Genomic DNA, 26692 nt, shown 5'->3' with positions numbered 1-26692 from the left:
AGGATATCGTGAGAGCTTTAACAGGACTCGGATTCTGTTCAGCGAAGGCCACTAGGTGGGAAAGAGTGAAAGAATGGCTGGATTTCAGGGATGTCTAGGGTTGCACGATTTGGGAAAATATCTATAGTGCGTTTTAAAGTCCAGATTTAGTTCACAGTGCATATACATCGAACATGTCCAGGGGAGAGAACATTTGAGAGGGGAGGGGAAAAGAATAATGTATTTCAGAACATGTTTGTAGCAGATATTGAGCACAATAAACCCCATTCTTGTTTGCAATGGATAATGTACAACCTGAAATATTACTAAATTGAGATTTTCAAAAGTTTTTCAAGTTAAAATAAATAAGTGCTGAAAGTAGTACAGACTAAATGGGCGCTGAAGTCTGCAGTAGGTTCTAGTGTTGATGCAATACAATGGACAAAACATAAATAGCATGAAAATTATGGTATTGACAAATAATGTGCAATAAAAGTTAGAAGAAAGAAATAATTCTAACAATTGATTTATTCGATCAGTAAAAAGCTTTTGTCACATACAGGTTTACTCACAGTGGAAAGAGTTCTGTTACTTCAAATGATGTCACTTAAACTTAAAGGCACACTGTGTAAGATTTCACACAATAAGTAGTATAACTTACAAGAATGTATTCTATCACCAAGCAAACTCACCTCTCCTCAGACCTGAATGCAACTTTACTTGGAGCGCAACATATAACATATATAAACCAAATTTCCCCCAAGGGAGACAAATAAAGTGAAATCCTGCCTCCTGCAACTAAGAACAAGAGAATCACTGGTTAATCCAGGTGCAATGAGCAACAAAGTCCCGCATGCATCACACTAACTGTTCCCCACACTGAGGGAAAATGTGTTGCATAAGAGTCGATGCCGACTCCGCTCCTCGCTGCATCCTCTCTCACGGCGCACTATCAAAATAAAACAACTCGTCTGTCATCTCACCAAAACAACATGTCTTTACAGTAAACACTGTCGTAACAGTTTGCACATCTCCAAAGATTGACTGCTGACAGCTCGGCTTCCATTTTCTGTGTTTTCCTGTTTCACGGCATTTGTTTTTCCGCCGAAGACAGGCACAGCTTAATCTTTATTGTCTCGCAAACATCTTAATCAGCTCCACTCAGCACCGCTTTAACCAGAGGTGCAAAAAAGCAAAGGATTACGCACCCAATTACAGCGCGCAACATCACAACCGTACTTTTTACCGGCAAGTGGGAGGACGCCACAAATCACGGTGACAAACATGTGACAAAACAAACAAAGCAAAAGATATAGCGTCTAAAACATCCGACACATTGGGGATTCTCTCCCTCACTCTTTCGTATTCCCAAACAAGCTGGGGGAAGTGGGGCAAGAAATAGGCGCTCAGAAACAAAAGCGCGGTAATATGAAAAGCAGTGGAGTATGGCAGGATGGGAGCATGGAGGGCCGGGTGCGGGACATGGGCTGGGGGAAAAAAGTGTTGAAATTATCTCTTCATTATCAGCAAGCAGCACACAGTGGTTCATTCACAGAGTATGATCATTGGGAGCATGAGTGATTTCTCATTTCAGCAGACAAATGACTACACACCTCTGTCAAGTACCGCCGCGGCACTGAAAGTAATCAGCCAATGGGAGGAGAAAGAGAGAGCGAGGGAATAGGAGGGTAGAGGGGGTGGGAGTTGCTTAAACAGGGGCCTGATACACTTATCGCGCACAGGAGAATGGGAACGCACAAGGCGGGGTCATGTGGTCGGCGAGATAGACTAAAGCATTGTGTCTTCAATTAAACGTATCAAGGCTGTTTACCATATTATGCAAGTGCTTTAGTGCTGTGGCAAATGAAGGACAACACATTAGCGGCGGATAAATGAAACGCAGAAGAAACGGGATTCAATTATAAGAGCGTGAAAGGGTGCAATTTGAAATCACAAAAAGATATTAGAGCAACTAGTATTCTTAGTTTAAGGGGGGGAAAAAGTTCATTGAAATGCTGTTTTCCAGACTAAATATGAGACCAATATCGGCATCTTAAAAGTAAAAGAATATCTCATTAAAGCAGTACTAAGTAACTTGTTTACCATAATAAATCCTTTTCGTAGTCCCTCTGTTAATGGGATGACTGGGGGGTCTTTCATCTCCCCCGGAGTCTCTGGCCAGAAAACCACACTTGCAGCTTTCCCTGCACCGGGTCGGAGTCACCAATACACACTAATGGAATCACGAATCAAGAGGCTAACAGACTAATGGGTAAAGCTAACTGGGGGCTAGCGCCACTTAAACAGTATTTACAGCCAAGTTTGAGTGAAAAAATGTATCTCCATTGTGTCATTGGATGTACAACAAACCTCTTTCCCTTTGTCTTTTCTGTCAGCGTAGTATTTACTCTCACGGACAATTAATGAGTAAAAAAACCTAACATGCTACGACATTTGCAGTACCGCTTATGGCCTCTAGGGGCAAGAGTTACTTAGTTCTGCTTTAGATGGGGAAAACGTTAAAGATTAAAGATAGAGAGAATTTAGAGGGAGCGAGGGCAGAGAGGGGAGAGAGTTCATCTTCCTGACAGCCTGGTGGATGAAGCTGCTGTTCAGTCGGCTAGCCTGCATTTTGTCCAGTTCAGTTTTACATAGATGTAAAAGGTCACAGCCTATCGGCCAGGGTAATGCCTCATTTGAAAGCAAAGACCCACAAAACTCATCAAAACTGATCTTTTTCCTCGAGTTGGTGTCACCTTTTTGACCTTTTTTTTCTCCAATGAATTTTTGTTGCATTATTGTCACACATTTTCGGCACATTTTTATCCTCGTTTTTGTCTCATTTTTGTTGCTATTTTGATACTTTTTTCAAGAAGCTTTTAGATTTTGGTAACACCAAACTGGGGGTTAAGAGGCTAGACCTGGCACGTACAGACTCACACAATCTACAAGTATTTCAGTTCAAATGAGTAGGATATTGAACTGCTATAGCAGTTCTACTACTGTATGTGCAGTAGGCTTTATACTGTATAGTACAGCATGAATAAATAATGTGCAGCTAATCGCCTCAGGGGAACGCCCGCTGAGCACATGGCAGCTAAAAATCCTTAAAAAAGAAAAAAAGAAAGAAAATCAATTGAACATTTTTTTTTACCTACACATAACCCTGAAAGACATATTATTGTCTGTTTGCAACTAAATTACTCTTCTTAATTGGTCTGGTGGACAGCTAGCCCTTGGTGCCTTTGTGTCACTGGATTATGTATAATGTTTGCCATCCATCCCATGGGAGTAAGAAGGCATTTCCTTAACTGTGCAAACTGGGTGAATTATGAGGACCAATTAACTATGGGTTAATTTAAGGTAAATGTTTAATCTATCATAATATTTACTACTCGTTTGCTTCAGCAGACATGGACAAAATGGAAGCATTGTTGTCTAACTTGGTTAAAATGCCAATTGTCTTTTTATGTCTCGCTAAAAAGCGCTAATTGTTTTTTCCACTTGCTAAAAAGTTGATTTATACAGTAAGCCCTTTCCTTCTGCACCCCTTCACCCCCTTGTTCTTGTAAAGCACAGAGGGCAGTTTGCTGCACTGTAACAGTTGGGAGCAGACTGCCCCCAGATCTTGTCCATTATTCACCAGCGTGTGTTAGGAATATCACTGTGGCTCTCTGTACTCAGCATGCGGTCCCACTCTCTTCCTCTGCCGTCATCTCTCTCCCCTCTGCAGTTATTACGGCCACAGCGCCTATGTAGTCTACCGCTGATAGTATGTGCTTTTTCTATAGCCCTCAGACATCATTAGAGCCACCCAGCAAGGCACTCCTTCTATTTCCTATCATTTTCTTCCTCTGCTGTCGCTCACATCCCCCCTCCGACTTCACCCTCCCCGCTCTTCTTCTTCTTCCTCTTTTTTTTTTTTCTCTCCTTCCTGGGGCCCTGTTGCGGGAGGTGCCATAACATGAGGTTGGAATGGATTCATTTGCCATAATGTGGTTGGAGCTGCAGCGGGGCACCAGGCAGGGTGACACACTCTCCCCGCAACTCTTTAGATGTGTGTCTGTGTGTTTTCAAACAAGCCAATCAGCACCACTCAACTGTGCTGCTGGCCCTCTCGCTCCCACTGCTCTCAGGATGTCTCCAAAAGCCACCAGACCCCCTTCTATGTCCCCCTACATGTAAACCGTTAGTTGTAGTGGTGGTATTTTCCCCACTCTCTTTTCAGAACTTTTTCTTCTCCTCCAGTCGGGCAATTTGGAGACGGTGAAGAGCCAGTGGACAATTTGACTTGTTTTTTGCCTTTCGAGAGTGTACTGGTTGCCATTTGGGGGGGGAGAAGAGGAAAAAGGGAAACAAAATTACAGGCTGCACCAAAAATGGATAGTGTTCGAAAAAAGAAAAAATGAAACAAAGTCAAATGAAACTTGAAAGTCAAATGACTCTGACAGTGACCACTATAAAGAGTTAAAATATACACTTAAATGGCTTACACATTAAAATATAGTATATATAATATATCTTTCTAGTATTGTGGCTCATTAATCCACACATGGTACGAAAACTATAAAATACATCACATTACATCTACATGTATGGCTGCTCAGTGTACTCCATGTAACCTATAGTACCCAAATACAGCATATTATGAGTGCCATGGATTAAAAAATACAGATACAACACTGAAACAAAATCATAGCTATTTTTTACAAAGTGAGAATCTTCTAGGGAGAAATTTTTAAATAATAACAAAAAATAAATAAATCGTGTGAACAAAGTCATGTTTTTCAGCCCTTCTCGTGAGCTCTTGAAAAAGTTGTGTTCCAAAAATATATGACCCGAAAGTGACTTTGCAGCTTTCAAAGAAACGCACTATCACTACTGCTAAAACACTTTTCAGCTTAACCAGCACCATTCTCCCGCACCAGGCTTCATGGCTCATTTTGTCTTAGTTTTCACTATTTCCTTTATACAGAAAATACATATGTAGTGGATCAATTATTCATTTTTGAGTACTTTAGCATAGTTTAAACTTATCTACTTAAAAGACCTAGATTGCTTGACTTGTTTCAAGACAATTTTATGGGTTTCCTTTTATATCCTAATTTCCGAGAAAATGATCTGCCAGAAAAAGGAGCAAATTTCTTTTGCCAATAGCAGTTTGGGTACTTTGAAATAGGGAGAAGAAAATAGTTTTTAGAGCCATAAATCAGTTTTTTATCACTTAATATTTTTACTTCAGAGACATTATGTGAAGATTTGGAACACTTAATTTTACCCTTTATACACTGCACCTGCCTAATTTAATACAATGTAATGTGCTATGTAATGTGTAATAACTTACACCTATGGGTTACATACACATAGTTACTGTTGTTTGGAGGTACACAATAGTCTTACATGTACCTCCAAAGTACCAATACTTTTTCCCATTGCGCATGTACTACACACAGGTACTAATTAATACAGATTGTTACAAAGCAGATTGCATTGTACTAAATATAGCAAGGTACAATGTATCAAGGTGTAAAATGAAGTGTAACCGAACATTTCAAAATCAGCCATGGAAGCAGTACCAAACATGCACCTGCACTGCTATTTTTGCACTAAATTATCAAAATAAAGCATTTGAATCAGAACCATATGTGTTTTAAGCACATGTTGTTGTTACATACCAGTCAGATATGTTAAGAGACAAGCCCGCAAAGCAGTATTTAAAGATGTTTTAATACTACAAGCCTTCTGATTGGCAATTATTCTGTAACTAATAACAACAACAACAAATAGATATATTATGCTACCAAAGTGATTATGTTAGTACATCTTATTAAAAAAACCAACATTTTTTTAAGGACCTTTTTCAGTACCTTTTTCGTATACCTACATTATTCCGAAGTCTATACCCACTAATCCCTCCTAACACTAATCCCTCTTCTTCCGCCTTACTGTAAAAAGCCAACTATTAGTCACAAGGCTCCCTGCGGCCTTTATAAAATTCAACCCCACTCCTCAACAGCCACTAACTGTATAAATACGGAATGATTTGTCCCAGGGGTGAGAGAGAGAGACGGAGAGAGCAAAAACAAAATCTACTAGAAATGTCGCTGTTTGTTTATCCAGCGTTTTAATGTGACAACCACAGGAGCGAGCCGGAGCTGAGCTATGTGACACCCAACGCTGCAATGCAAACAGCTGTGATACGCGATCCGCTCTGTTGCCATCTAAAAATATGATGCTTTAGTCGTGGAGTATTGCAGGTATGTGACACCAGATACCCCCAGAGAGCGAGCCGTTATCCACGATTCTGAATACCCAGATCCAAAAAAGGGGCACTTTGGATTTGAGTTACGGACGGATTTTTTTTTTTTCTCCACTTCGCTTAAGTAGCTGTAAGATCAAGCTAATCTTATTCCAACCAGTAGAATAGACATGTCCCCGGCTCTTCATTAAAGCTCTGTCAGAGTGAACTTTTCGGGGGCTGGCGAGATGGTGATTTATAAGAGGAATGGCTCCACTGGATTCAGACATGTTGGGTATCTTAGGGGAAAGACGAAAGCGGCAGTTTGAAATACCGTAGGGCTGAACAATTTGAGGGAAATATATATTAAGCAACATTTGTAATTAACTGAGACTTGATTTGCAGAGGTGGGAGTAAGTCACTATATGCAAGTCCAAGTCGTGAAAGTCCAAGTCCCAAGCAAGTCCAAGTCAATTGGATCGATTTGTATTAAAAGTCTAATTAATATTTAAATCGCAACAAAATTTAAAATATATATACTGTAGTTTGAATGCTCCGATCTATGGACAAAATTACTGGGACAGCATTCTAAGAAGGGGGCCTGGGGGGCCTACTTAAAAAAATAGAAACAGAGTCTTTTAAACATGAGTTGCTTTTCCCTGTAGTCTGAAAGATAATATACATTTTTTTTTTCTTTTTTGGGGAGGGGGTTTCTGGCAGTTTTTCTGTCTGTGGTTCCCTGTAACACCCCAGCCCCTGTATACTCAGATTCGCCCCTGCTCAAAGTAGATTCTGTAAAGCCTTCAGTCAAGCTGTCACCGGGCCGTGTGCGGATGCGTAAAATAGCCTCTAAATGCTGTAACTTTCGTGAGAACGCTTTAAAACACTGAACCGCCCCCAAGATTTCTGTCATTAATCCAGCTCTTACGCATCGTCGTTCTGGAGGCTGCCTGTCTGCGGCTCTGCGCTGTAGCTTCAGTCATTGTTTTCGAAAGTTTTCCTGTTAATCAAATAAATAATAACTATAAAGTCACAGCAAGTCTTGGAGAGTCATTGGCCTCAAGTCCACGTTAAGTCTATAGTTACAAACAGCAAATCCCAAGCCAAGTCAAGTCTTTTTAGAGGTTTGGTCAAGTAAGTGTCAAGTCCCGAAAATTGCGACTCGAGTCTCCCACCTCTGTTGATTTGTGATCGTAACAGTCGGTGACATAAGCAGTTCATTGTAAGGGTTCAGAAGTCAAGACTTGACAACGATGGGTCAAAACACATTGTCAAAAGTGATTCATAGCGTTCCATTCCGAGTGTTCCGGACTCTATGACTTCAGTAATGCTTTCAGCTCCAGGCACATCAGTCAAATGGGTGGTGAGGTGTGTAGAGGGTATGCATATGATGTCACAGTATGGACAGTAGGAGCCTAAGTGTTGGCGTTGAGTTGTGAAATTTGTTTGGACATTCAGTCTGGAACAATGAGGGTTCTGTTCAGGATGAAAATGATGCGAGCGCATGTCTTCTATAGAGCAAAAGAAATGGGGCACAACGTCTGTCGGAAAAGGCGAAAAAGGCACAAAAGACAGGCAGACCCATTAGCGTTGCATCGAACCAAAGATGCTACATTTCAAAAAACAAAGCTTAAGCCCTGTTCGCACGGGACAAGACTTACCTTGGAACCTCGGTGAAGCTGGACATTTGCGAGGAATAAGCGGGGTAGAATCACCTGCGGTTCTCTCTGAGTTTGTTGAATTAACCTATGTAAAAAATAAATGCAAGGGAAGTTTTACCTTGCAAATTACTGACATGGCAGATTCGCACGGGCATAGGAATTCAAAGCAATTTTTACATTTTACCACGGGTCCCTAGATAATTCTAATCCCCATGCGAACAGGGCTCTTGAACAATTCGAATCCTAAACACAAACCTCAGCATGTTCCTACTACGATCATCTACATCAATGAAATAAAAAATATTTGCCTTCGGCTTTGCAATGCACTGCGATACATGCACTCATACTCGATCGCCTGATTTATAGCTGAAGCGTGGCAGATGAATGACATCACATTTACTCGCTACTGCATTCCGCTATGGAAACGCTAGCCTGTTTAAAGGTTACCCCAAGCCATACTGACCTGCCCCCGGGCCTCATCAATCAGTGGGAACGTGCCTGTGGTGGACTTTGGTTAAACTCCTGAAACATAATAGGAGCGTGCGAGCGGCTGACGGTGATTATTCGGTAGCAACTTGCAAAGCGCAGTAATTATTCCTACGCCGATGTTCAAATTCTCTTCAGCTATTTGTGCGACTCAAGCGCAGTGTGAAAGCTATGATTAAGTAAATAGCAGCTTGCCGGGTAAGTGTGGTTAATATAAGACACTAAAACGGCTAATGTGAAAATATAGACTTAATAATTCATCAGGCGCCGGGCACGCCACTGTGTCCGAGAGTGGGTTTGTGTCAAGTTCTCCCTCTGGTGTTCTCAAACTGAGGTTTCCAGTCAGCTAATAATGTTCATCGTGTCGGGCAAAACGAGCTGATTGTGACTCGGTTTGGGGAGGTACAATTCCTCGTTTCGTCAATCGTAACGGTTGAACTATTAGTCGCATGTTTGTTCATGTTTTTGTTGACTGTTTCGCTGCTTTTGAGATGTAGCAATAAACAGTATGTACCAGGAATGTTCTGCAGTGTGGCTTTACACAAGACTATCAGACCATAGCGCAAACACAAGGGATAGAGATTGGGATGTTGATAAAAATGCATTTCCGCACTATTGATTGCTATAGGATCAAAAGCATTATGTGAATAGCAAAGGCTGCATTTCAGATGATATAAAATCCGATTAAAATAACGAAAAAGTCCTATCTCCATGGGTTGAATTATATGCTGAAAAGCTGCTTACTCTGTAGTTCATTTTAGCCCTCTACAGGCATGTTCTGAAATGCATGTAATAGTTTTGCAGTTTGTATTTCAGCCTCAAGAAAATGTGCATAATGAGCTAAAATTTCACAAATACAAATTGCAAAGCTAATCGCTATTGCAACTACATTTCCCACCCAATATAGTGCAGCCCAATTTTCCAAAGGCAAATATTTCCTGCTCATGGCGAGAAGTTTTACAGGAATTAATGTGTGCGTCCGGCGCTGTAATAAAGAAAAAAGGCTATCTGTCTAAGTGTAAGATACGAAATCAGGTCAGCCGTGAGCGAGAGCCCGGGCGTCTGCATCACATGATGAATGAATGAACTCCCTATTCCATACAATGTTCCAGTTGCCGAGGACTATAAATACCAGCTGGGGAAGATTGTATGTCCTGGCTGCCACATAGCATTTTCCACTGTCACGGAAGGCGAGATTCTATCACTCGTGATGCGCAGGGGGGATGAGACAGGCGGCGGGGTCTGTGCGTTTGTACGACTGAGGGTGTACGGGGAGCGAAAAGGCAGAGCTGCTGTGTAGTCTTATCACTGACAGCCTCAAGTACCCGCTCTTTTAAGTCAGGGAATACATTCATCTTAAGATATATTAAAGGTACATTGTGGATAGAGGAGTATTTCATATGCTCAACGTCCTATAAACATCCCCTGCTTGGGTTGCAGATATTTTCTCACAGTCTTGCCTTACCTTGTACAATCTTGAGTGATGTCTTTACAAATTCAGAAGACTAACAATTCGAGGGAATGGTTGAAGGCGAATCATGACATTTTAGGTGTTAGCATTAACCAAAGTTTAGAATTATGCAAACCGTCCTTTCAAACATTATAGTGATGATGCTTTCATACTATTTATACCAAGTCTGTGTAAGCAGAACACTGAACGGTGACCTTGCAATCTCACCTAAACTCTAACCCAAACCCTTTCAATGAAAAACAAGGGAAATGAGCAAGTAAAAATGTTCTATCCATATTTGGGTGTGTTTCCAACTTTCCTCTAACTTTTCCAGTTTCCTCATCAACCCAAAACATGCACAGACACAAACATAACCCAAGATGATTGCTCCTTACAGTTTACTCCAGCAGCACTGAAGGGTTAGCCAACAGCTCTGGACAAATCTATATCTAACAACATTGTTTCCATTGTCGCCTACTACACTTTGAAAACTGCCTTTGTTTGTAACATAAGCCTTGAAAATGATGCCATTTGTCGATTGTTGACACGTCGTGTAGTTCTATCAATAGGAACAAACAAACAAATGCTAGTTGAAAGACCAATTCAACCATATTCTACTGCTGGTCTGGACTGACTTGCTTTACTCCAAGGCAAGCAAAATGTGGTGTCCCTTTAGGCGGTATTAAAGAGAACAGCAGCAGTCGAGTACATTTTCTTTAGGCGGATTTGCAAGGAGACATATTTCAGGCGCAGAGACAAGAGGGGCAGACGAGATGAGGAGCCGGCGCGGTGATTGACAGCGCAGTCTGACAGCCTTGTGTAAAGCTAACCTTATGGGCCTGACTCCAGCGGGGCCGTTAGCTCACACGCTGCCCCCTCCCTGCCACTGCCGAACGGGTAAACTGACAAATTCCGTGTCCTTCGGTTTCAGCGCGGGCAAACTGCTGACCCAAATGCAATTAAACAACATCCACCGGGGTAAGCATAACGCGCCGGTGCACGAGGGGTGGGGGGTGGGGGGTGGGGGGGTGTACGAGCACGCGCAAGTGTGATGGTCTATCCCGAGACGGCGCGATTCAATCTGCTCGGTAAGCCATGAAACAGCGCAGGTGTCATTAGGGAGAGCAAGAATACACGGGGATGGACAAAAAGAAAGACACCACCTGGAATTAAGGGAGGAAAAAGGAAAGAGCCTCACATTGGGTAATCACTGGATGTTCAGCAAAGTTCAGAGCATGTTAGGTGTCCAAAGAAAGATAAGGTCATGGTCCTGTCGAAACATATGTCCTCTGTATTGGACTCATCCTTCAATGCTTTTAGAGAAACAGCCCAGGAACCCATTTTCAATCCATTTACATTTCTTGTTCTTGGGCAGGTATTGTTGGATGTTGGAAACTCATCCAGATGTAGAGGCCTCACACACTTTGGGAATTGAATCCAGGACCTTCTTGGGTTTTGGGAGCGCTAACCATTCGGCCACCATGTCGCCCTACTTGAGCGTGTTCAATGACCAGGTTATCTTGTACATGTTGATGATGGAAAGGACAGACTATTGCGCAATCCATTTGTTGGTTTTCATCTTGTCTTTTCTCCCGTTGATTCATCCTTCTTCCAGTCTAATTTAGTCAATAGCAGAAAAGGCTGCTGCCATGTACACGGGTTGCGTTGTCCTGGATCGTCCCATCGTCAGAATAGGTTTTCAGTTGTTGAAGTTAAATCCAGGTGGTGTCATTTTCTTATTAAAGAAGCCATAGAATATATACCATCCCCATTCAGTCTGTGAAACTCCAAAAGCACAAGCACAAGAAAAAAAAAGCAACTAGATCAGCCTTGGTGCATTTCATTGAACAAGATATTCAACCATGAAGACAATTCTTTCCTCTTCAGAAAAATGACACTTTAAAGCAAGCTGAGAAAAAAGCAACCTTGCTCTTTTGAATTAACAGCAAATTTGAAGGCGAGATTATAAAAAGAAAAGTAGACGATAAAATGCTCCAGTGTGTGTCTTATTCAGTGTTTAAGGCAGCATGTTTTGTACGACTTCTCAGATTGGAAGAACTGCTCAGTAGTTAAACGACAAGCAAACTTCAACCTTATCCTTGTCATTAAAAACAGGCCTGAGTCCAAGCCCAAGTCCTGGCTGAACCTTAAAGGGAGTCAAAAGTCACTGCCTCTCAGAAAGTCACAAGTCTCAGTCCCAGGTATTTTGTATCTGGTGAGAATTGAGCCTTCTTAGACAGTTGACTTTGGGCATATATTTGTACGGGGAAAAAATGTCAGGAGTCTCACGGAAGTGTATCTAGAATTTCATCCAATCAAGACATGTTCCACCCTGAAAGTCTTCATACAGAATCATGCTTTTATCACAAATACGGTCTTTAAATTGTAATGGAAAAGGACATATAAACGCATGGTAATATGCTGACACTATCCTGTATCCCAGAGCAACGTGAAAGCACACATGACACTTTGTTCCACCTCTACACGACTTACACAAGGACGTCTGAACGAGCCCCGTGTTTACCGACGAACCTCCTCTCACTAAAAGTACATTGTGTTCAAGCGCCGACGCCAACAAGTACAAACAAATCAAGCTATTACTCACAAACCTCTTTGACTGGAGTATTTTTTTTTAAATTTCATTTCACCAGAACAACGAAAATAACCTCGGTGGCGGGGAGACCTTCCCGCGCGGGCGGAGGAGAAAATGATGCACGCATTCATCTTGCTCTCCCGGTTAGCAAACAACGTGAAAACATCTGCTTGGCGTTGAATGGGATGCAGCCTAATGGTGTACACAGAGCAATGGTTTTTATTCAGCCGGGGGGACAATCCGCGCAGGTACAATTTGGCGCAGCCGGGCGCACTCAAAGGCTAATGCACTCCACGGCGTGCCAGCTTTTCAAACTAAACCCGCCACAGCGGCTGCACAAAGAAGCTTTTTTGTCATCTCAAGTATCAATAGACAAAAGTTCATCATCCTATCGGCTCAAATGGATGTGTTAAATATTGGAATGGTGTGGGTAAACAGATGAGTACTGTGCAAATAGAGGATTGGATTTAAAGCTACTTCAAGCTGTACCAATACGCATTTTGTGCCATTCCAGAGCACAGCATGATTGTCTTACTCTAGCAAAGCAGCAGCTTCCCTGAGGTCATTTGGTAAGAAGGTACTGGACCATACTGCCACCACATAGCACTAGGATTGTACAATATTACACTTCACAGCTACGTATCTTTAAAGTGGCTTCATGTAGGACTGCACAGTATTAGAAATGTTTACAATATTCAACAATGATGCCATAGCTAGCAACAAACCCTGATAAATGGTGAGATTTTTGGGCATTAATTTGCATTACTTACTTATTACTTATACAAGCAGTATAAGTCCTTTTTAGGAGTGTGCAATAACACAAGTGTGCAATAATACAAAGTTGAATGGTCGCACCATGATTGTAAAAACTTCTTGTGTCTCAGCGTTGTAATTGCCTTTTTGAAATTCAAATGTTTTAGTTCGTCTGAAATACATTGTGTTATTGCACACTCCTAGAAAAGGATTTATGCTGCTTTTAATGCAGTTTTAATGCCCAAACATGGTATTTTTGACAACCTACAGTTTGAATTTCAAAAAGGCCATTACAAAATTGAGACTCTAGAAGTTTTTGCAATCGTAGTGCGACCATTCACCTTTGTAGTATTGCATACTTACTTATTGCATACTTATAAAAAGATCTATACTTGTTTTTAATGCCCAAATATGGCCATATTTATGTATTTTTTGACAAACTAATGCAGCAAAAATGGTTAAGAAATGTTAATATTTTCCAAGAGATTTAAAATCTGATGCATGTTGAAACATCAAAGGCCTACATTTCTGCATAATTGATCTAACAACATTAATGCTTTTTATAGCCCCACGAAAACCTAGTAGAAAGGAAAATATTGTCAACAAACAAAATTTCAGTCTCCTTTAATTCTCTAGTATGTTTCAAATCTGCACTCAGAACTGAATCTTGATTTTAGAAAACAAGTCGCGAATGTAACAGCGATCGATCACAACACTAGTCAGAAACATCCCAATCAAGTCTGTTCCCCATATTGTGCAGCTCTAATTCAAACCCTTGGTAAATGACAGATGGTCCTCCAATGCTGGAAACCCACACTTTCCATTTCAGCCACCTTTTTATTCCACTCTTGTTCTGTGAGTTCGATTTGTTAGATGAGCCTGAAGATGAGACGGTCAAATCCACCGCGAGCGTGCGGGAGAAAACACAGCGCCGTCACATATTTCATGTAGAGGGGAGGCAGGGAGTGACGTGCGGCCAGGGAGGTGGGGCTTGCAGTGAGCGGGAGAGAGATGGCGAGAGGTCATCCCTGGGTAATTTGTTTTGGTCCCCTCACCGCGCAGACACACAGGGAGCAGGTAAACCAATTACAGTGTGACATGAATCACTAAAACCTACAGGCAGCCGCACACAGCCCAGCCCGACAGGCAGAAATGGCGGTTAAACAGCCCACCAAGTGTCTGTGCTCGGGAGAGATGGTCGATCGGGACCGGCGGTCAGCGGTGTTTCCCCCAGATTGGGATTGGACGACGGGAAAGGCACTGACGGGAGCAAAGGCACATCTCATTTCCAGCGCAGTGAGATGTTTCAGATGGGGGCTGACGTGGGGACATGCTGCAGTAGCATGGGATTAAATTAGGATGTGCTGGCAGGGACAATCATATACTGAAGAAAGAGAAATGAGAAGGCTTTGTAAGTAATTCATATACACTTAAACGGCAAACAAGCCAATAAAGATAAACAATAGGCTCTGGGCACGGATTGTGACATAGCAGCATGATGCTAACCTCCTAGGGTAACGACTGGTTCTTGTCTGTGTGTTAATCCTATGGAGAGTTAGCCGTGTTTTGCTGAAATGAATAAATATATAAATAGTACGTGGTTGAAAACATGCAGCCATTGGATATTCACTTTAAACATATTTAAAAAGTGTATATAGGAAGTAAATAGTAGTAGTAGTAGTAGTAATTTATATTTATTTTATTTATATTTATTTATTTATTATTATAAACGGCTAGATCACATGTCACATTTTTTCCAAAGATCTTAAACATTATACAATAAGGAAACGTATACTTTAAGTATTTAAGTGCTAAATGAAGTGACCTCTGTGTTTATAACTGAGTGTTTTAGCACTGAAGCTAAAGGCTAGCGTTAACTTGACGCTAACAAATGGAAAAATTGCACCACGATCTGAACACATTTTTATCAAGCATATTCTACTTGAAGATTATTTAAGTATTTGTTTTTTAAACCTTATATGATTATGTGGAGAGGAAGTAGTCTTTATCCTACACTGGCTAAAAGGAAGTTAGCCAAAAACATTCCAGGCACGGAGCCTATATTTACACAATTTGATTAAAAATGAAGCGTGTGAATAAAATACTTTCCGTTGCCCTTTACACAGCTAAATTTAACAGTTTTTAGCCTCAATTGGTCAGTGTGGAGGCCTGTGTGGCATCTCCAGGTTGGGTTTGCAGACTCATTAAAAGGACCATAATCTATTAAAATACGTTTGGATAGCTTTGCATTGGAATTTTACGTCTTAGAAATTCAAATGCATGGGAATGGTAAACATGGTCTCTGGCTACACCTGATCCCTCCACTCACAACAGTGGGGGTATAAAGATTATTATTATTATTATTATTTATTTTTTTACAAAATATGAGTAGTATTTTGTTTTCAAAAAGGGTATTTTTATCATTTATAATAATAATCTATGTGGAAATAAAAGTAAGGAGTGAGAGATAGGGCAGGGCAGGATTTCGAATTGGCCTGGAGCGCCCTCTGTAGGCAGCAGTGGGAAAAAACGTGAATACAAGCTTTCACTTTAACCTAAGAGCACAAGAAGAAATCAATGGCGTTGGAACGTGGAGGACAAAAATCTGAGAATACAGATGGGCGCGCTTCAGCAGTAGAAGAAGAAGCAACCGTGAATGAGGCTAAACATACTCCAGGTAGTATTTTGATGAAGTCGATTTTGCATGTTGCAGCATGTCTTGTTTGAACAATAGCTGATTTGGAACGCCGTCTTTCTTTTAGCTCGTCCTTTCACAACAATAATCGATTCCCCCTGTTATAATTAATAGACAAATAAAAGCCAATTCTCCGACAACAATAAAGGCCGCCGGGAGAACGAGGGGATTCAATACCGTCTAGACAATCGCATTGGTATCTGGGCACTTACTGTAACAAATGAACAAAATTGCAGGGAGTTGATATCAGTGCTGTCGAGACGGGCTGTTAAAATAAGGAAGAAATGCCTTTTTACACTTGTGCAAATCTCGCCTGGTTCTGTGTGGCCTTGCAGCTTTGGCAAATTACCTTAACTGTGCAGAAAAACAAGACACTTCACTTACAAAATTCTTGGCAAACCTTGAAAGATTTTTTGTTGTTGTCGTCTTTCGCTGGGGTTCCTAACAAATTAACGACTCGCTTAAAAAAGGCAACTAACTTCCCGCTGTAACTACAATACAACACGGCAATTTCTCCCCCAAATTGTTTATGTAAATCGAATAATAAGAGCACTGCACTATCAGGAGTCTGGAAAAGTCAAAGAAGCAATACTTGATGGGGGAGGTCTTCGCCACTTACACGCTAAAGTCTTAGTCAATTACGTTAATTCCTGTAATCACTCGGCAGCTGTCAAAACGATGTTGTATCCCGCCTCAATCACATCACTGCCACCGGCTATACCGCCATAAAGCTCCAAGTTAAGTGACAGGAACCGAGTATGTCCTAGGTCTAGAGCAGAGGGATTTTAGAGGAATTTAATATCTTTGTACGTTTTGTGAGCAGATTGTTTCTGACGGCGCTAAAGGGAGTAAAGAGGAGGACTGGAACACATGTACAGAACTCTGCTATTGGGTAAATAACAAAATAAAGATAGTGATAGTGAATTGCCGAAAGTTATTAAGCAACTGTGAGTCAGTCTGACAGTGAGTGAAATATTTGAAACAGAAAAAAAGCCCACATCATTTTTGGTGCTGGTGTGTTTCTTTTTGTTTAGATCAGGGGGGGGGCACATATTGAATCATACACGGGTTGAAGGGCCGTAGATCGATGGTTAGTGCCACCAAACCTTTGACTAGCAGAGATTTCAATTGTGCCCCATACCTGTATTTATGCTTTAAACCTTTATGCCAGCTCTGTCTCACAATAAAATGTTAGCTGTTAGGTTAGAATTGTGCAGAATTATTACATTTCAAATAAAAAGGACCATCTCTGATACTGTACCGATTCAGCAAGAAGGCAGAGGGCCACCGAAAATTGGTCTGAGGGCCGCATTTGGCCCCCGGGCCGCACTATGGACACCCCTGGTTTAGATCAAGCGGGTATTAATACTGTCTCACCAAAACAACAGCCCTTAAATACCTCTTACCTCCCGCCTTTAACCGAGTGCATTTTCTCCAGTTCGGCTTTACCCAAATCTAAAAGCTTCTGGACTGGAGTTTACAGACTCTAGGCCAGGGAAACCCCTCATTTCAATGCTAAGAGCTACAAAACTGTTTGTAGTTGTTTTTGTGGCTTTCTTGCTGATTTTTTTAATGCTTTTTCATCACTCTTTAGTCATGTGGTTTTTTGTGTTATTGTTGCTTTTCCAGCACATTTTAGTTGGCTTTTTTTGTCATATTTCTGTAGGGTTCTTGTCTTTTTTAATCACATTTTTGTCACTTTTTTGTGTGGCTTTTTCATAATTTTTTAGATATGTCGCTTTTTTATTGTGTTATTGTTGCTTTTCCGGCACGTTTTTGTCGCTCTTTTGCCTGAAGATTAGGGTAATGCCAAACTGGAGAAAATGTGCTTGGTTTATGTGGTGGTTAAGAGGTTAAAGAAGTTTTCTTTTTTTGCAGGTATTCAGTAATAATGTCAAACACATCTTTATCACTATCTTACACTTTGTTGTCTGGAAAATACAATACTGATCCAAACAGCTACAACAAAATATACAAAAAGTAGATTCACATCCTGATTCTCCACACGAGTAACCATAAGCTCCTCCCACCCCCTTCCTTCACTGTGAATAACCTCTGGTGAAGATTGAACGACCACTCAAAGATGCGTGAATGGTCTGATGACACATTGTAACACGGTAAAAAGCTCGAAGATAAAGTGCTGTCCTCTTCTGTCATGACTCGATTCTTGTCCTCTCTCTACTTTAAAGCAGTGGAGAACCTCCTGCATAACATCAAGTATTGCGACAAGAGTTCACCAACACAATGTGCTCATCACAAAGCTGTAGTGCGATATACTGACTGTGGATGTGTCTAAAATGAGCACCAAATACCTGAAAAAGAAAAACATCCCTACTGAAAACCAGACTTTTAAATCTTCTCAAGGCACACAGAGGTCGACACTGCCGAGGACATGAGGATTTGAGAGATGTCAAGCCCGAGGCCAAAGTCTCCATCCAGCCTGAACCCCAAGCGACTGCTCCTCAGAAACTCAATCTGAAATGACTCGGGAAAGACAGGGCCTTTCTCAAGTGCAGCATCTCTGGCTTAAGTAAAAAGGAAGGAAGGAAAATATAAACACTACATGACAAGTGAAAGGTATCATCCCGGCCTTGGCACTCGCAGCATGTATTGGATATGGCCTGGGCCGCATGTTGTCGACTGAAGCGCGGTAAATATTTGATGAGAGCGCTATACGGCGGTGCCAGGGGTTGGAGTAAGAGAGCGGCCTAATAAAGATGGCAGCGCAGGCAGCTTGTCCATCAAGTGGCGGGAGAGCCGAGCCTGTCGCCCCCTCCGCGGGTGTGTTTACCAAAGCAACGACTAATGTTAGCTCAACGCGGCAAATATAGCTCCTGCCTTTCTTTGCCCCGCACTTCAAATGCGCTCGCGCTCACACCGACACTGCCCGGGAGAGAGAGAGAGAAGAGAGAAGAAGAGAGACCAGAGAGATTTTCTAAGATGTTAATTCCGCCATCTTTGCAGCCCCTTGAAATTAATAAGGCCCTCTGAACTGCACTCAGAGAGCCACTAACTGGTCATTTGCATTTGGTGTGGTTACAAGCGAGTGGGGAAACTCGGATGATTGCCTTGGTCTTTTAAAACGGTCTAAGTCGGGCTGGAAAAGGCTGGGAAGTAATTGCTGTTTTGTTTTGTTTTTGGCCGAACTAATACACCTTTAACAAACCGGTTTAACAATTAATCTTCATGACAGATTTACCGATATAAACCTATAAATCCTCTTGTTCCTTTGGACTTCATTCTGAACGACCCGGGAAAGCAATCATTAGCCTTTTTCGCTGTTTCCAAGCATGTCCTGAACTCTATTTGTCATGTGCGTTATTGTGCGTTTCCATACGTTTTGCGAGGAATGTCACAGGAATGTGTTGCTGATCAACTCTTGGCCGGGGTTACCTTCAGAAAGAGATTTGCGATCTCAGTTAACCAGATTAATGACAAAAAAGGTGTGGAGAAAATATCTGTTTCAATGTAATCTACTCTCCGAAAATAATCAAGCTAAATCAGTGTGTCACAAGACAAAAGGGAGTTGCCAAATATAAGTGATTCAAAAGACAAAGCAAATAATAGACGTGTTAAATGTATCTTCTCACAGTCAGACACTCTGACATCTCCACTGGATAATCCGATTAACTCTTGGCTATTTGCTGCTCGGACACAGCTCCCAGATTCATGCACTGCAGGTGGAAAAAAGAGACTTGGACACTGGGCAGAGTGTGAGACAAGTAAACAAACATGGAAAAACCCAGGGACCTTTTTTAGGCGGGCGAAGACACACCGTTAAAATCACTGCTCTGCTTGCAAACGTTTATAGGTCATTCTGGCGTGTCAAGGTGTAAAAGCTAAAAAAAAATAAAGGTCAAGAGAAAGATTTTCGTATGTAGGAATGTAAGAAGTATGTTCATAGGGCTGCAGTTGGTGTGTGCTTTAGTTTGAAATTCGGTCATTATTATTTAGAAAAGAAGCACGTAAGAAGCATTTAATGGCATTAGGTGAAATATGTTGAGGTGAGGTTTAGTTAAGGCTAAGTTAAAGGTTAAGGTTAAGAGTTTTAGTTAATTTTCTTCCTTTGTTCTGAAACAGTCTTGGCTAATGGAAATTCCGAGTGTCCCATAGTTAGAGCCGGGTATTGTAAAAACGATACTTGGTTTACGATATCGACACCTGAACGATACTATTTTTTTTCCAATCGATACTAACATATGTGGCATCTAGAACCACAAAACAGAACACTAATGTTTGGAAGATCTGGAAATCTACAATATTGAGTTCACTGTCAAGAAATGTGTGGAAAAATGGGGAATAATTTGGGGGGAAATTGTGGCAAAAAATACAGACATAATTTTGTAAATTGGGCAAAAATAGGGAATTAATTGGGGGAAAACTGGGGGGAAATAGGGTTGATATTTGCAGTAACATAAATAGCAAATTTAAATAGCAAAATAGTAAAAATAGCAAATCATTTTTTGGGGGGGAAATAGGAAAAAGCTGAAAAATGATGGCAAAAACAAGAAAAAAGTGTGTAAAACTGGGGCAAACATTGGACAAAAGAAATTGAAAAATGTGAAAAAAATTCAGTTTTCATTACTGCTGTTAAGGTCTTGTACCCATTTTTTTCTTCTTTTTTTTCATTTTCAAATCAATAATGGGGGGCTAGTCAATTTTTTCATTACCTTCTGGGAGCAATACTGTCATGGTGATGTAAACAACAACAACAACAATAACAACAACAACAACAGCAACAACTAGCTCCTCAGCTAGGTTACCATTGATTAAAAAAAAAAGTTAGAGAGATCTTATTTTTTCTTCACAAATGTCCGCTTTTACAATATGCTGAAAGACACATTTCATTCCACAAAAAAAATCAAGTAACGGGGCTTTAAAATTGTTCGTAGATCTCTGCAGCGATCAGTTTACAGTACGTTTTACAAGGACGTTTTTAGCATCAGTTCTGCTTCTGGGTTTGTGATACATTGATTGAATAGAACTCAGTTTGAAATCAGAGGAAAATCGGGTATAGCACCTTTAATTGAAAGGCTAATCCTAGCTAATGCCAGATGCAAACTTAAATAGTCCAGCTAAACTGCGTGTGAACATATGGGCAAGTGGGGAAAAGCCAGTTCCTCTCATGAACCTTTTTCACCTGTCAATTTTCTCCTGTTCCTCCCTTTATCCCTATTGTCTTCTCTCCATCCACCCACCCTCTCTCACTCTCACTCCCTCCATTCCTCCGGCCCTACAACCAGCCCCTCGGCCGCCCGCTTGCACTCTCTTTGCTCGCTCGCTCGCTCAGATGGCTGTTACCATGACAACCCCGGGTTCTTTCAGCTCTCGCAAAATAATGAAGACAATGTGTTTTCCATTTAGATGAGTTTTCTGGCGCAGCGGGGAGATATGGAGTGTCCATCTTGCCTCCCCTCTCACTGCGGAGGAAATGTAATAAAAAAAAAAAAGAAGAAAAAAAAGGGAGGAGGGGGGGGGTCTTCTAACCTCTCTCGCTCTGGCTCTCTCCCTCCGCCGCCGCCTCTTCTGGTCGCCTCGCTCGCTCTGGCGCTCTGTAAACACACAAACGTGAATAGGTTAAAGCAGTGGTAAAGTGAACATGCTGTTTTCACACAGAAAGGAATGGGTTCGAGAAAGCGTCCGCGGACACACACAAAAGTAAGGCCTGGCAATTACGGGGCGCGGGGGTTTGACATGCGATACACGCCGTATGATCTCAAGGAAATAACCAAAGGCGATTTCCCAGGCAAGTATTGCCAATAGATAAACGCAATAAAACACTATCGAGAAGCAGTAATGGAAACCGCTAAACTAATATCACATGCGGACTGTTTGTCGAAAAGTTAGCTTTAAGTTTTGTTGCTTTGTTGTTCGCAGATGCTAATTGCCAATTGTTGGGTTGCAGGTGACATCACAGTGTTCCAAAGGCCTATACTATTATATAAAGGAAAAATTATTTTGTTCTTGAGGAAATTTTTGGTCAAGTACGGAGAGATCATGGAACCAGTGACTGATATTAATGATCATTTTTTTAATTCATAGATTTTTTCATAGATTTTTAGCTACGACTTGTGAAAGTGTAATGCTGTTAATAAGAAAAACTGGCTCCTGCCCCCCCCCCACTGGGTCCTGTGACATCATCATATTCTAGAACCTGCAACCCAGCAATATCAAATTTGCAATTTTGATTTGATCGCAACCAATCTTGGAAACAAAAAACATTCAAAAATGCATGTAGTTACAACTGTATGTAGAACAGTATTAGCAAGTACATTTGAAAAATCTGTTTCAGTGCCACACTTGTTCTTAATCAAATTCATGCAAATTTATTTTCACTGTAGCTTCGAGCATCTGTAGAGTACAGTAAGAAAAATCCTTTTCTGCTTTTGTAAATAAACTATTCATTTGTAGTTCACCTCATCATAGTTACATGCTTTGTTGAATTGTCTATAGCAGTTCTCAAAGAAGGTTCTTGAGTCAGCTTCTATACTCTGTAGTTGAAGTGTTGAACATTTCCCCTCTCATCCAAAAGGCTTCGTCAGCGACACTTAAGTTTAAAGCAGTACTAAGTAACTTGTTAACCTTTATAAATCCCTTCCGTAGTCTCTCTGAGGGTGATACAAGTGTTAATGGGATGTTTGGGGGGTCTTTCATCTCCCTCGGAGTCTCTGACCAGAAAATCACAATGGCAACTTCGCTGCCTACGGGTCAGAAGCACAATACACACTAATAGAATCACGAAGAAGTAGCTAACAGGCAAACGGGCAAAGCTAACTGCGGGCTAGCACCACGTAAACAGTATTTACAGCCAAGTTTGAGTGACAAAAATGATTTCCATTGTGTAATTGGATGTACAATATCCCTCACAGGCAAATAATGAGTAAAAAAACGTAACATGCTATAACACCTGCAGTGGCGCTGATGGCCTCTAGGGGCATGAGTTACTTAGTACTGCTTTAAGCTCAGCCCATGGACTAGATATCAACCACAGGAAGGAGTTTTGCTTGGCTAAGTCTCTCTCAGTGGTCTATAGATAGTCTGCTGTTTCGCTGACAAAGCCTTTTGGATGAGAGGCGAAACGTGCGACACTTCAACTACAGAGTACTGAAGATGGACAACTCCTGTACGACTGAGAGCCTACACAGACATTTCTATAGCAGTGTTCCATGAGATCAAGATCAAATCAGGACCAAATCAGGTCTAAAAAAAGGGTCTAAAGGAGATCTAAAAGACATCTAAACTAAAACATATGCTAAATTATCTCACCACCTGAAGAAGCCTGAGTACCACCAGTGGTACACATACCACAGTGTGAGAACCACTGGTCGATGTGCTAGGTTGCAGCGCTTGTGCGGCACAGGGGGATTTTCCCGCGTGCTGTCAAATCCAATAAAGCAGTCGTTCTCAAACTTTTCACACAAACTATCACCTCATAAAATATATTGTTTTCGGAAACAGGTCCTAAAAAAGAGTCGAAAATTCAAATGAACTAGACTCAGTTATTAATAAACACGGTGTAAGTAGAGTCTAACCAAGAGGAGACCAAATTACTCAAGCTTTAATGAAGTGATCTGGTATCATTTGAAGAAGCCCAAGTTTCGGCACACATACAACCATCGTAATAAAGTCTTCATGCCAAATAATCTTAAAGCAAACACAAATAAAAATGCTGTTGCCAAGCTCCACATAAACGTTTGATCGTCACAGCCCTAGTCAAAGCGAATGACAGGTTGAGATAGAAGTTTGCTGATTAAAAACCGAACTGTCTTCATATCAGCGCGGCCAGTAACCAGAGCCGCTCTAATGTGATCAACTCCATTGCTCCCTGCTGTCAAATCCAGCCCCTGACAAAGATGAACTGTGAACATTTCAAGTCTTATTCCAGATTTTTGGACGACTTACCAATGATTTTTTTTCCCTCACTCCCACCCTTCACTCTGCTGCGCTGGAATAAATGCCATGACAAGTAAAAGTGATGGAAAGAGCTTTACTTCTATCCGCGGCTGGCAAGGATTTATGAACTTGCAGCGCGCACGTGGGGAGCGGCGGAATAACCGCTTGTTCGGAGAGAGAACTGTAACATTTACGCTGCTGATAGCTAGCTGGTAGCTAACAACAAAAAGGTGTCGCAATACTATGCCATAACATACTCCTGGTAGGAAATCCAGAAGTGTTCCGGTAATCCTTTAAGTGGTCACATTTATAAACACATTTCACCTGTTTATGTTCTGCCTCTTTAATAAAAGCAGTTTATATAGTGCTCTTCCACCTTCACTGGGAACTCGAAGCTCTTCCATCAAGGAACCCAGTCGTCCAGTCAGTGTCTCATTCACCTGCATGCATAGGCACAGGAGGCGACGTGGGTGAAATGTCTATCCCACACAACAACAATATGTTTTGGCAGGAGCAAGAATTAAAACGCCACCTTTGGATCTGCGCCAGAATGCTCTACCAACTGAAAACCGGAAAGGCCAGGGGTGCCCAGACTCTTTACCTCAGCGGGCCAAAATGGAAACGTGTTAGCAGGCCAAGTGGCTGAACGCAGTCATGTTTTTCATGTAGAAAGACTGCATGCAAACAGATCTATGAATAATATTCTTTAATTACAACAGCGTGTTATTTGGGAGGACACACTGTTCTGGTGTTGCTAGTGACTATAAACAGTCTAGCAACCATGCACTAGTAACTAGTCCTTACAAATTTAATACCATCTTGCAGGTCGAATCAAACCCTCAGTTTAGCCGAATATAGCCCTTAGGCCTTTGCACTCCTGACCTGGGCTTTATCCATCTTAATGTAGAACACTTTACTCTAAAATAAACTGATATATAATATACAATATATGTGTCCATTCATACACTATTACAACTAACACTGATATGACTAACATTAATAACAATTCATCAGTCTTGTATAGCACTCAATGTCGCTTTGCAATTCCGCACAATATTCATTCACTACATACTGTATTTGGTGATGGTAAGCTACGCTTGTAGCCACAGCTGCCCAAGGGAAGACTGACAGAAGCGAGGCTGCCAATCTGCGCCATCGGCCTCTTCAACCACCACCAACCACTGGCAGCATGGTGGCTGCACAGCTAGTGGTCCCGGGCTAGCGGACCTTTCTGTGTGGAGTTAGCATGTGTCTCTCTCTGTGACTGGGTGGTTTTACCTCCCTCTGCTCTGGTTTCCCTTATCATCCCAAAACATGTGCAATAGGTGATGCTGACCGTTAGCCCAGCTCAACATTTGGAGATGGGTCCCTGTGCACCGCAGGTGGCTGCCCACTTGTCCTTACGAGTTCCCCCGCAAGGACAAGTGGCCAAAATAAACAGATCACTACCAAGGCACTGGCACAATATGATAGTTTGACAATATATGGCCTAAAGTTCTAAACTGCTTGAAGGTGCATTGATATCTGTGCGTAATTGACCAGTTTGTGGCCCAATGGTTGTATGCGAGGTCAGCAGGGCGCCTTTACGTTCGATCACAGTGGCCTCTACAACACTCCAGGATCAATGTTTTGTAGGTTTTCTGTTGAGAGGGTCCGTCAGCAGTAAAAAAAATTGAGAATTCACTGTGGCCACTGTGATGGAAAATAAAAGCTCCATACTCAACTCTCATGCAGCCGCTGGGTCACCAAAAGGTCAAATACGCACAAAGAGAAACTTTTTTGTCTCCACATGAAAAGTTCCATAATGCACCTTTAACAATAGAACTACCTTGACAAATATGAACGTATTTGCTAAGGGTCATTTAATCAGAGATGCCAGAAATTTTAGATTGAACCCATCAGTACGACGCTAACATTCGCATTTCAAACATACAGTCACAAATTCTGACATATAATTTGTTGAAAATAGTTCACCATTTTCAGCTGTAGACGTACACTCTCAATTCGCCTCACAACAAATCCATCAGCGAGTTCTTTATTTACAACACCGAATACAAAAAGCATCCATGGAAAGTACAAGCTGGAGATGCTTGGATGCTGCCTTGGATTTAAAGATTACTGCCGTAGTGTGTGCTCCTTTGGGTGAACGGAGCTGTTTGAGTGTAAAATGTGTACGCCTGGGTGTTTACAGTGGAAACAGTGAGCCGGGGACATTTTCTTTGGGTGTCTTTTCCAGTGTTTATGGAGAGTGGCGAGGAACAACACTTCCTGAGAGGAAAGCCAGATTTCCAAGCGCACCCTCGCTCCGGTCCAAGCCTTCGCAGACGGGGGAACACTCTGTCTCCAATTTGTGTTTTCCACCCGCAGCGCTACGTAAACACCGGCGCTGGAGCTACACTCTGATGCGGCAGAATGTGCGTTTTCGGGGGTGGGGGGTGTGGGGGGGGGATTACGCCGCGGAACAAAAGGCAGGCACTAGTCGCTAATCACCGGCAAATGAGACGAAACATCCCTGAGTTGATCCCGATGTTTTGCAGCTGCGTCGGAGACTCGTTTCCATCCAGGAGGTGCGCTGAGCTTGGGTTTGATGATGGGGAAGTGGGGGAACGGCAAAAGATATGGATTCTGGTGGAGATGAGTAAGTTTGAGGAGAAAATTTCCTTCCCGAAATGTCCCTGTGTCTCCAATTTCACTGATGTTAGCGTCGATATTCTTTAACATCTGAAAAAACGACGCAAAGAAAAGACAGCAAAGAGCGAGAGACTAGTCCGGATTATATGCCTGGAGAGCCCTCTGTGGGCAGGACTGGGAATGACTCACAAAAAACAAACAAAAAACAAGCTTTCACTTTCAGCTAACGGCGTGCTAGCAGGTTTACAGCGCTGTGGTGAACGCAGGACTGCGCAGATGATTGACAATGGGCTTTAATAATGTGGAGGACAGT

At 41.8% G+C, this 26692-nt stretch overlaps 1 protein-coding gene across 6 annotated transcripts in view; it reads right to left on the bottom strand.

Annotated features, from left to right (window-relative positions):
• The window catches only part of zmiz1a (zinc finger, MIZ-type containing 1a), a 203508-nt gene that overhangs the window by 59478 nt on the left and 117338 nt on the right, over positions 1-26692 (bottom strand). For 5 of the 6 annotated variants that reach the window (XM_079559891.1, XM_079559886.1, XM_079559890.1 and 2 more), the window contains exon 4: positions 21343-21407. The gene's annotated coding sequence lies outside the window, so the exon portion shown is untranslated. Of the gene's footprint in view, positions 1-19445; positions 19530-21342; positions 21408-26692 lie in introns of all 6 variants that reach the window. The other variant, XM_079559888.1, reaches the window with a different exon arrangement.

The sequence above is a fragment of the Gobius niger genome (assembly GCF_951799975.1).
Source record: "Gobius niger genome assembly, chromosome: 7".
Taxonomy (NCBI): Eukaryota; Metazoa; Chordata; class Actinopteri; order Gobiiformes; family Gobiidae; genus Gobius; species Gobius niger.
Note: the sequence above shows the minus strand (reverse complement) of the source record. Positions and strands in the feature narration are given on the sequence as shown.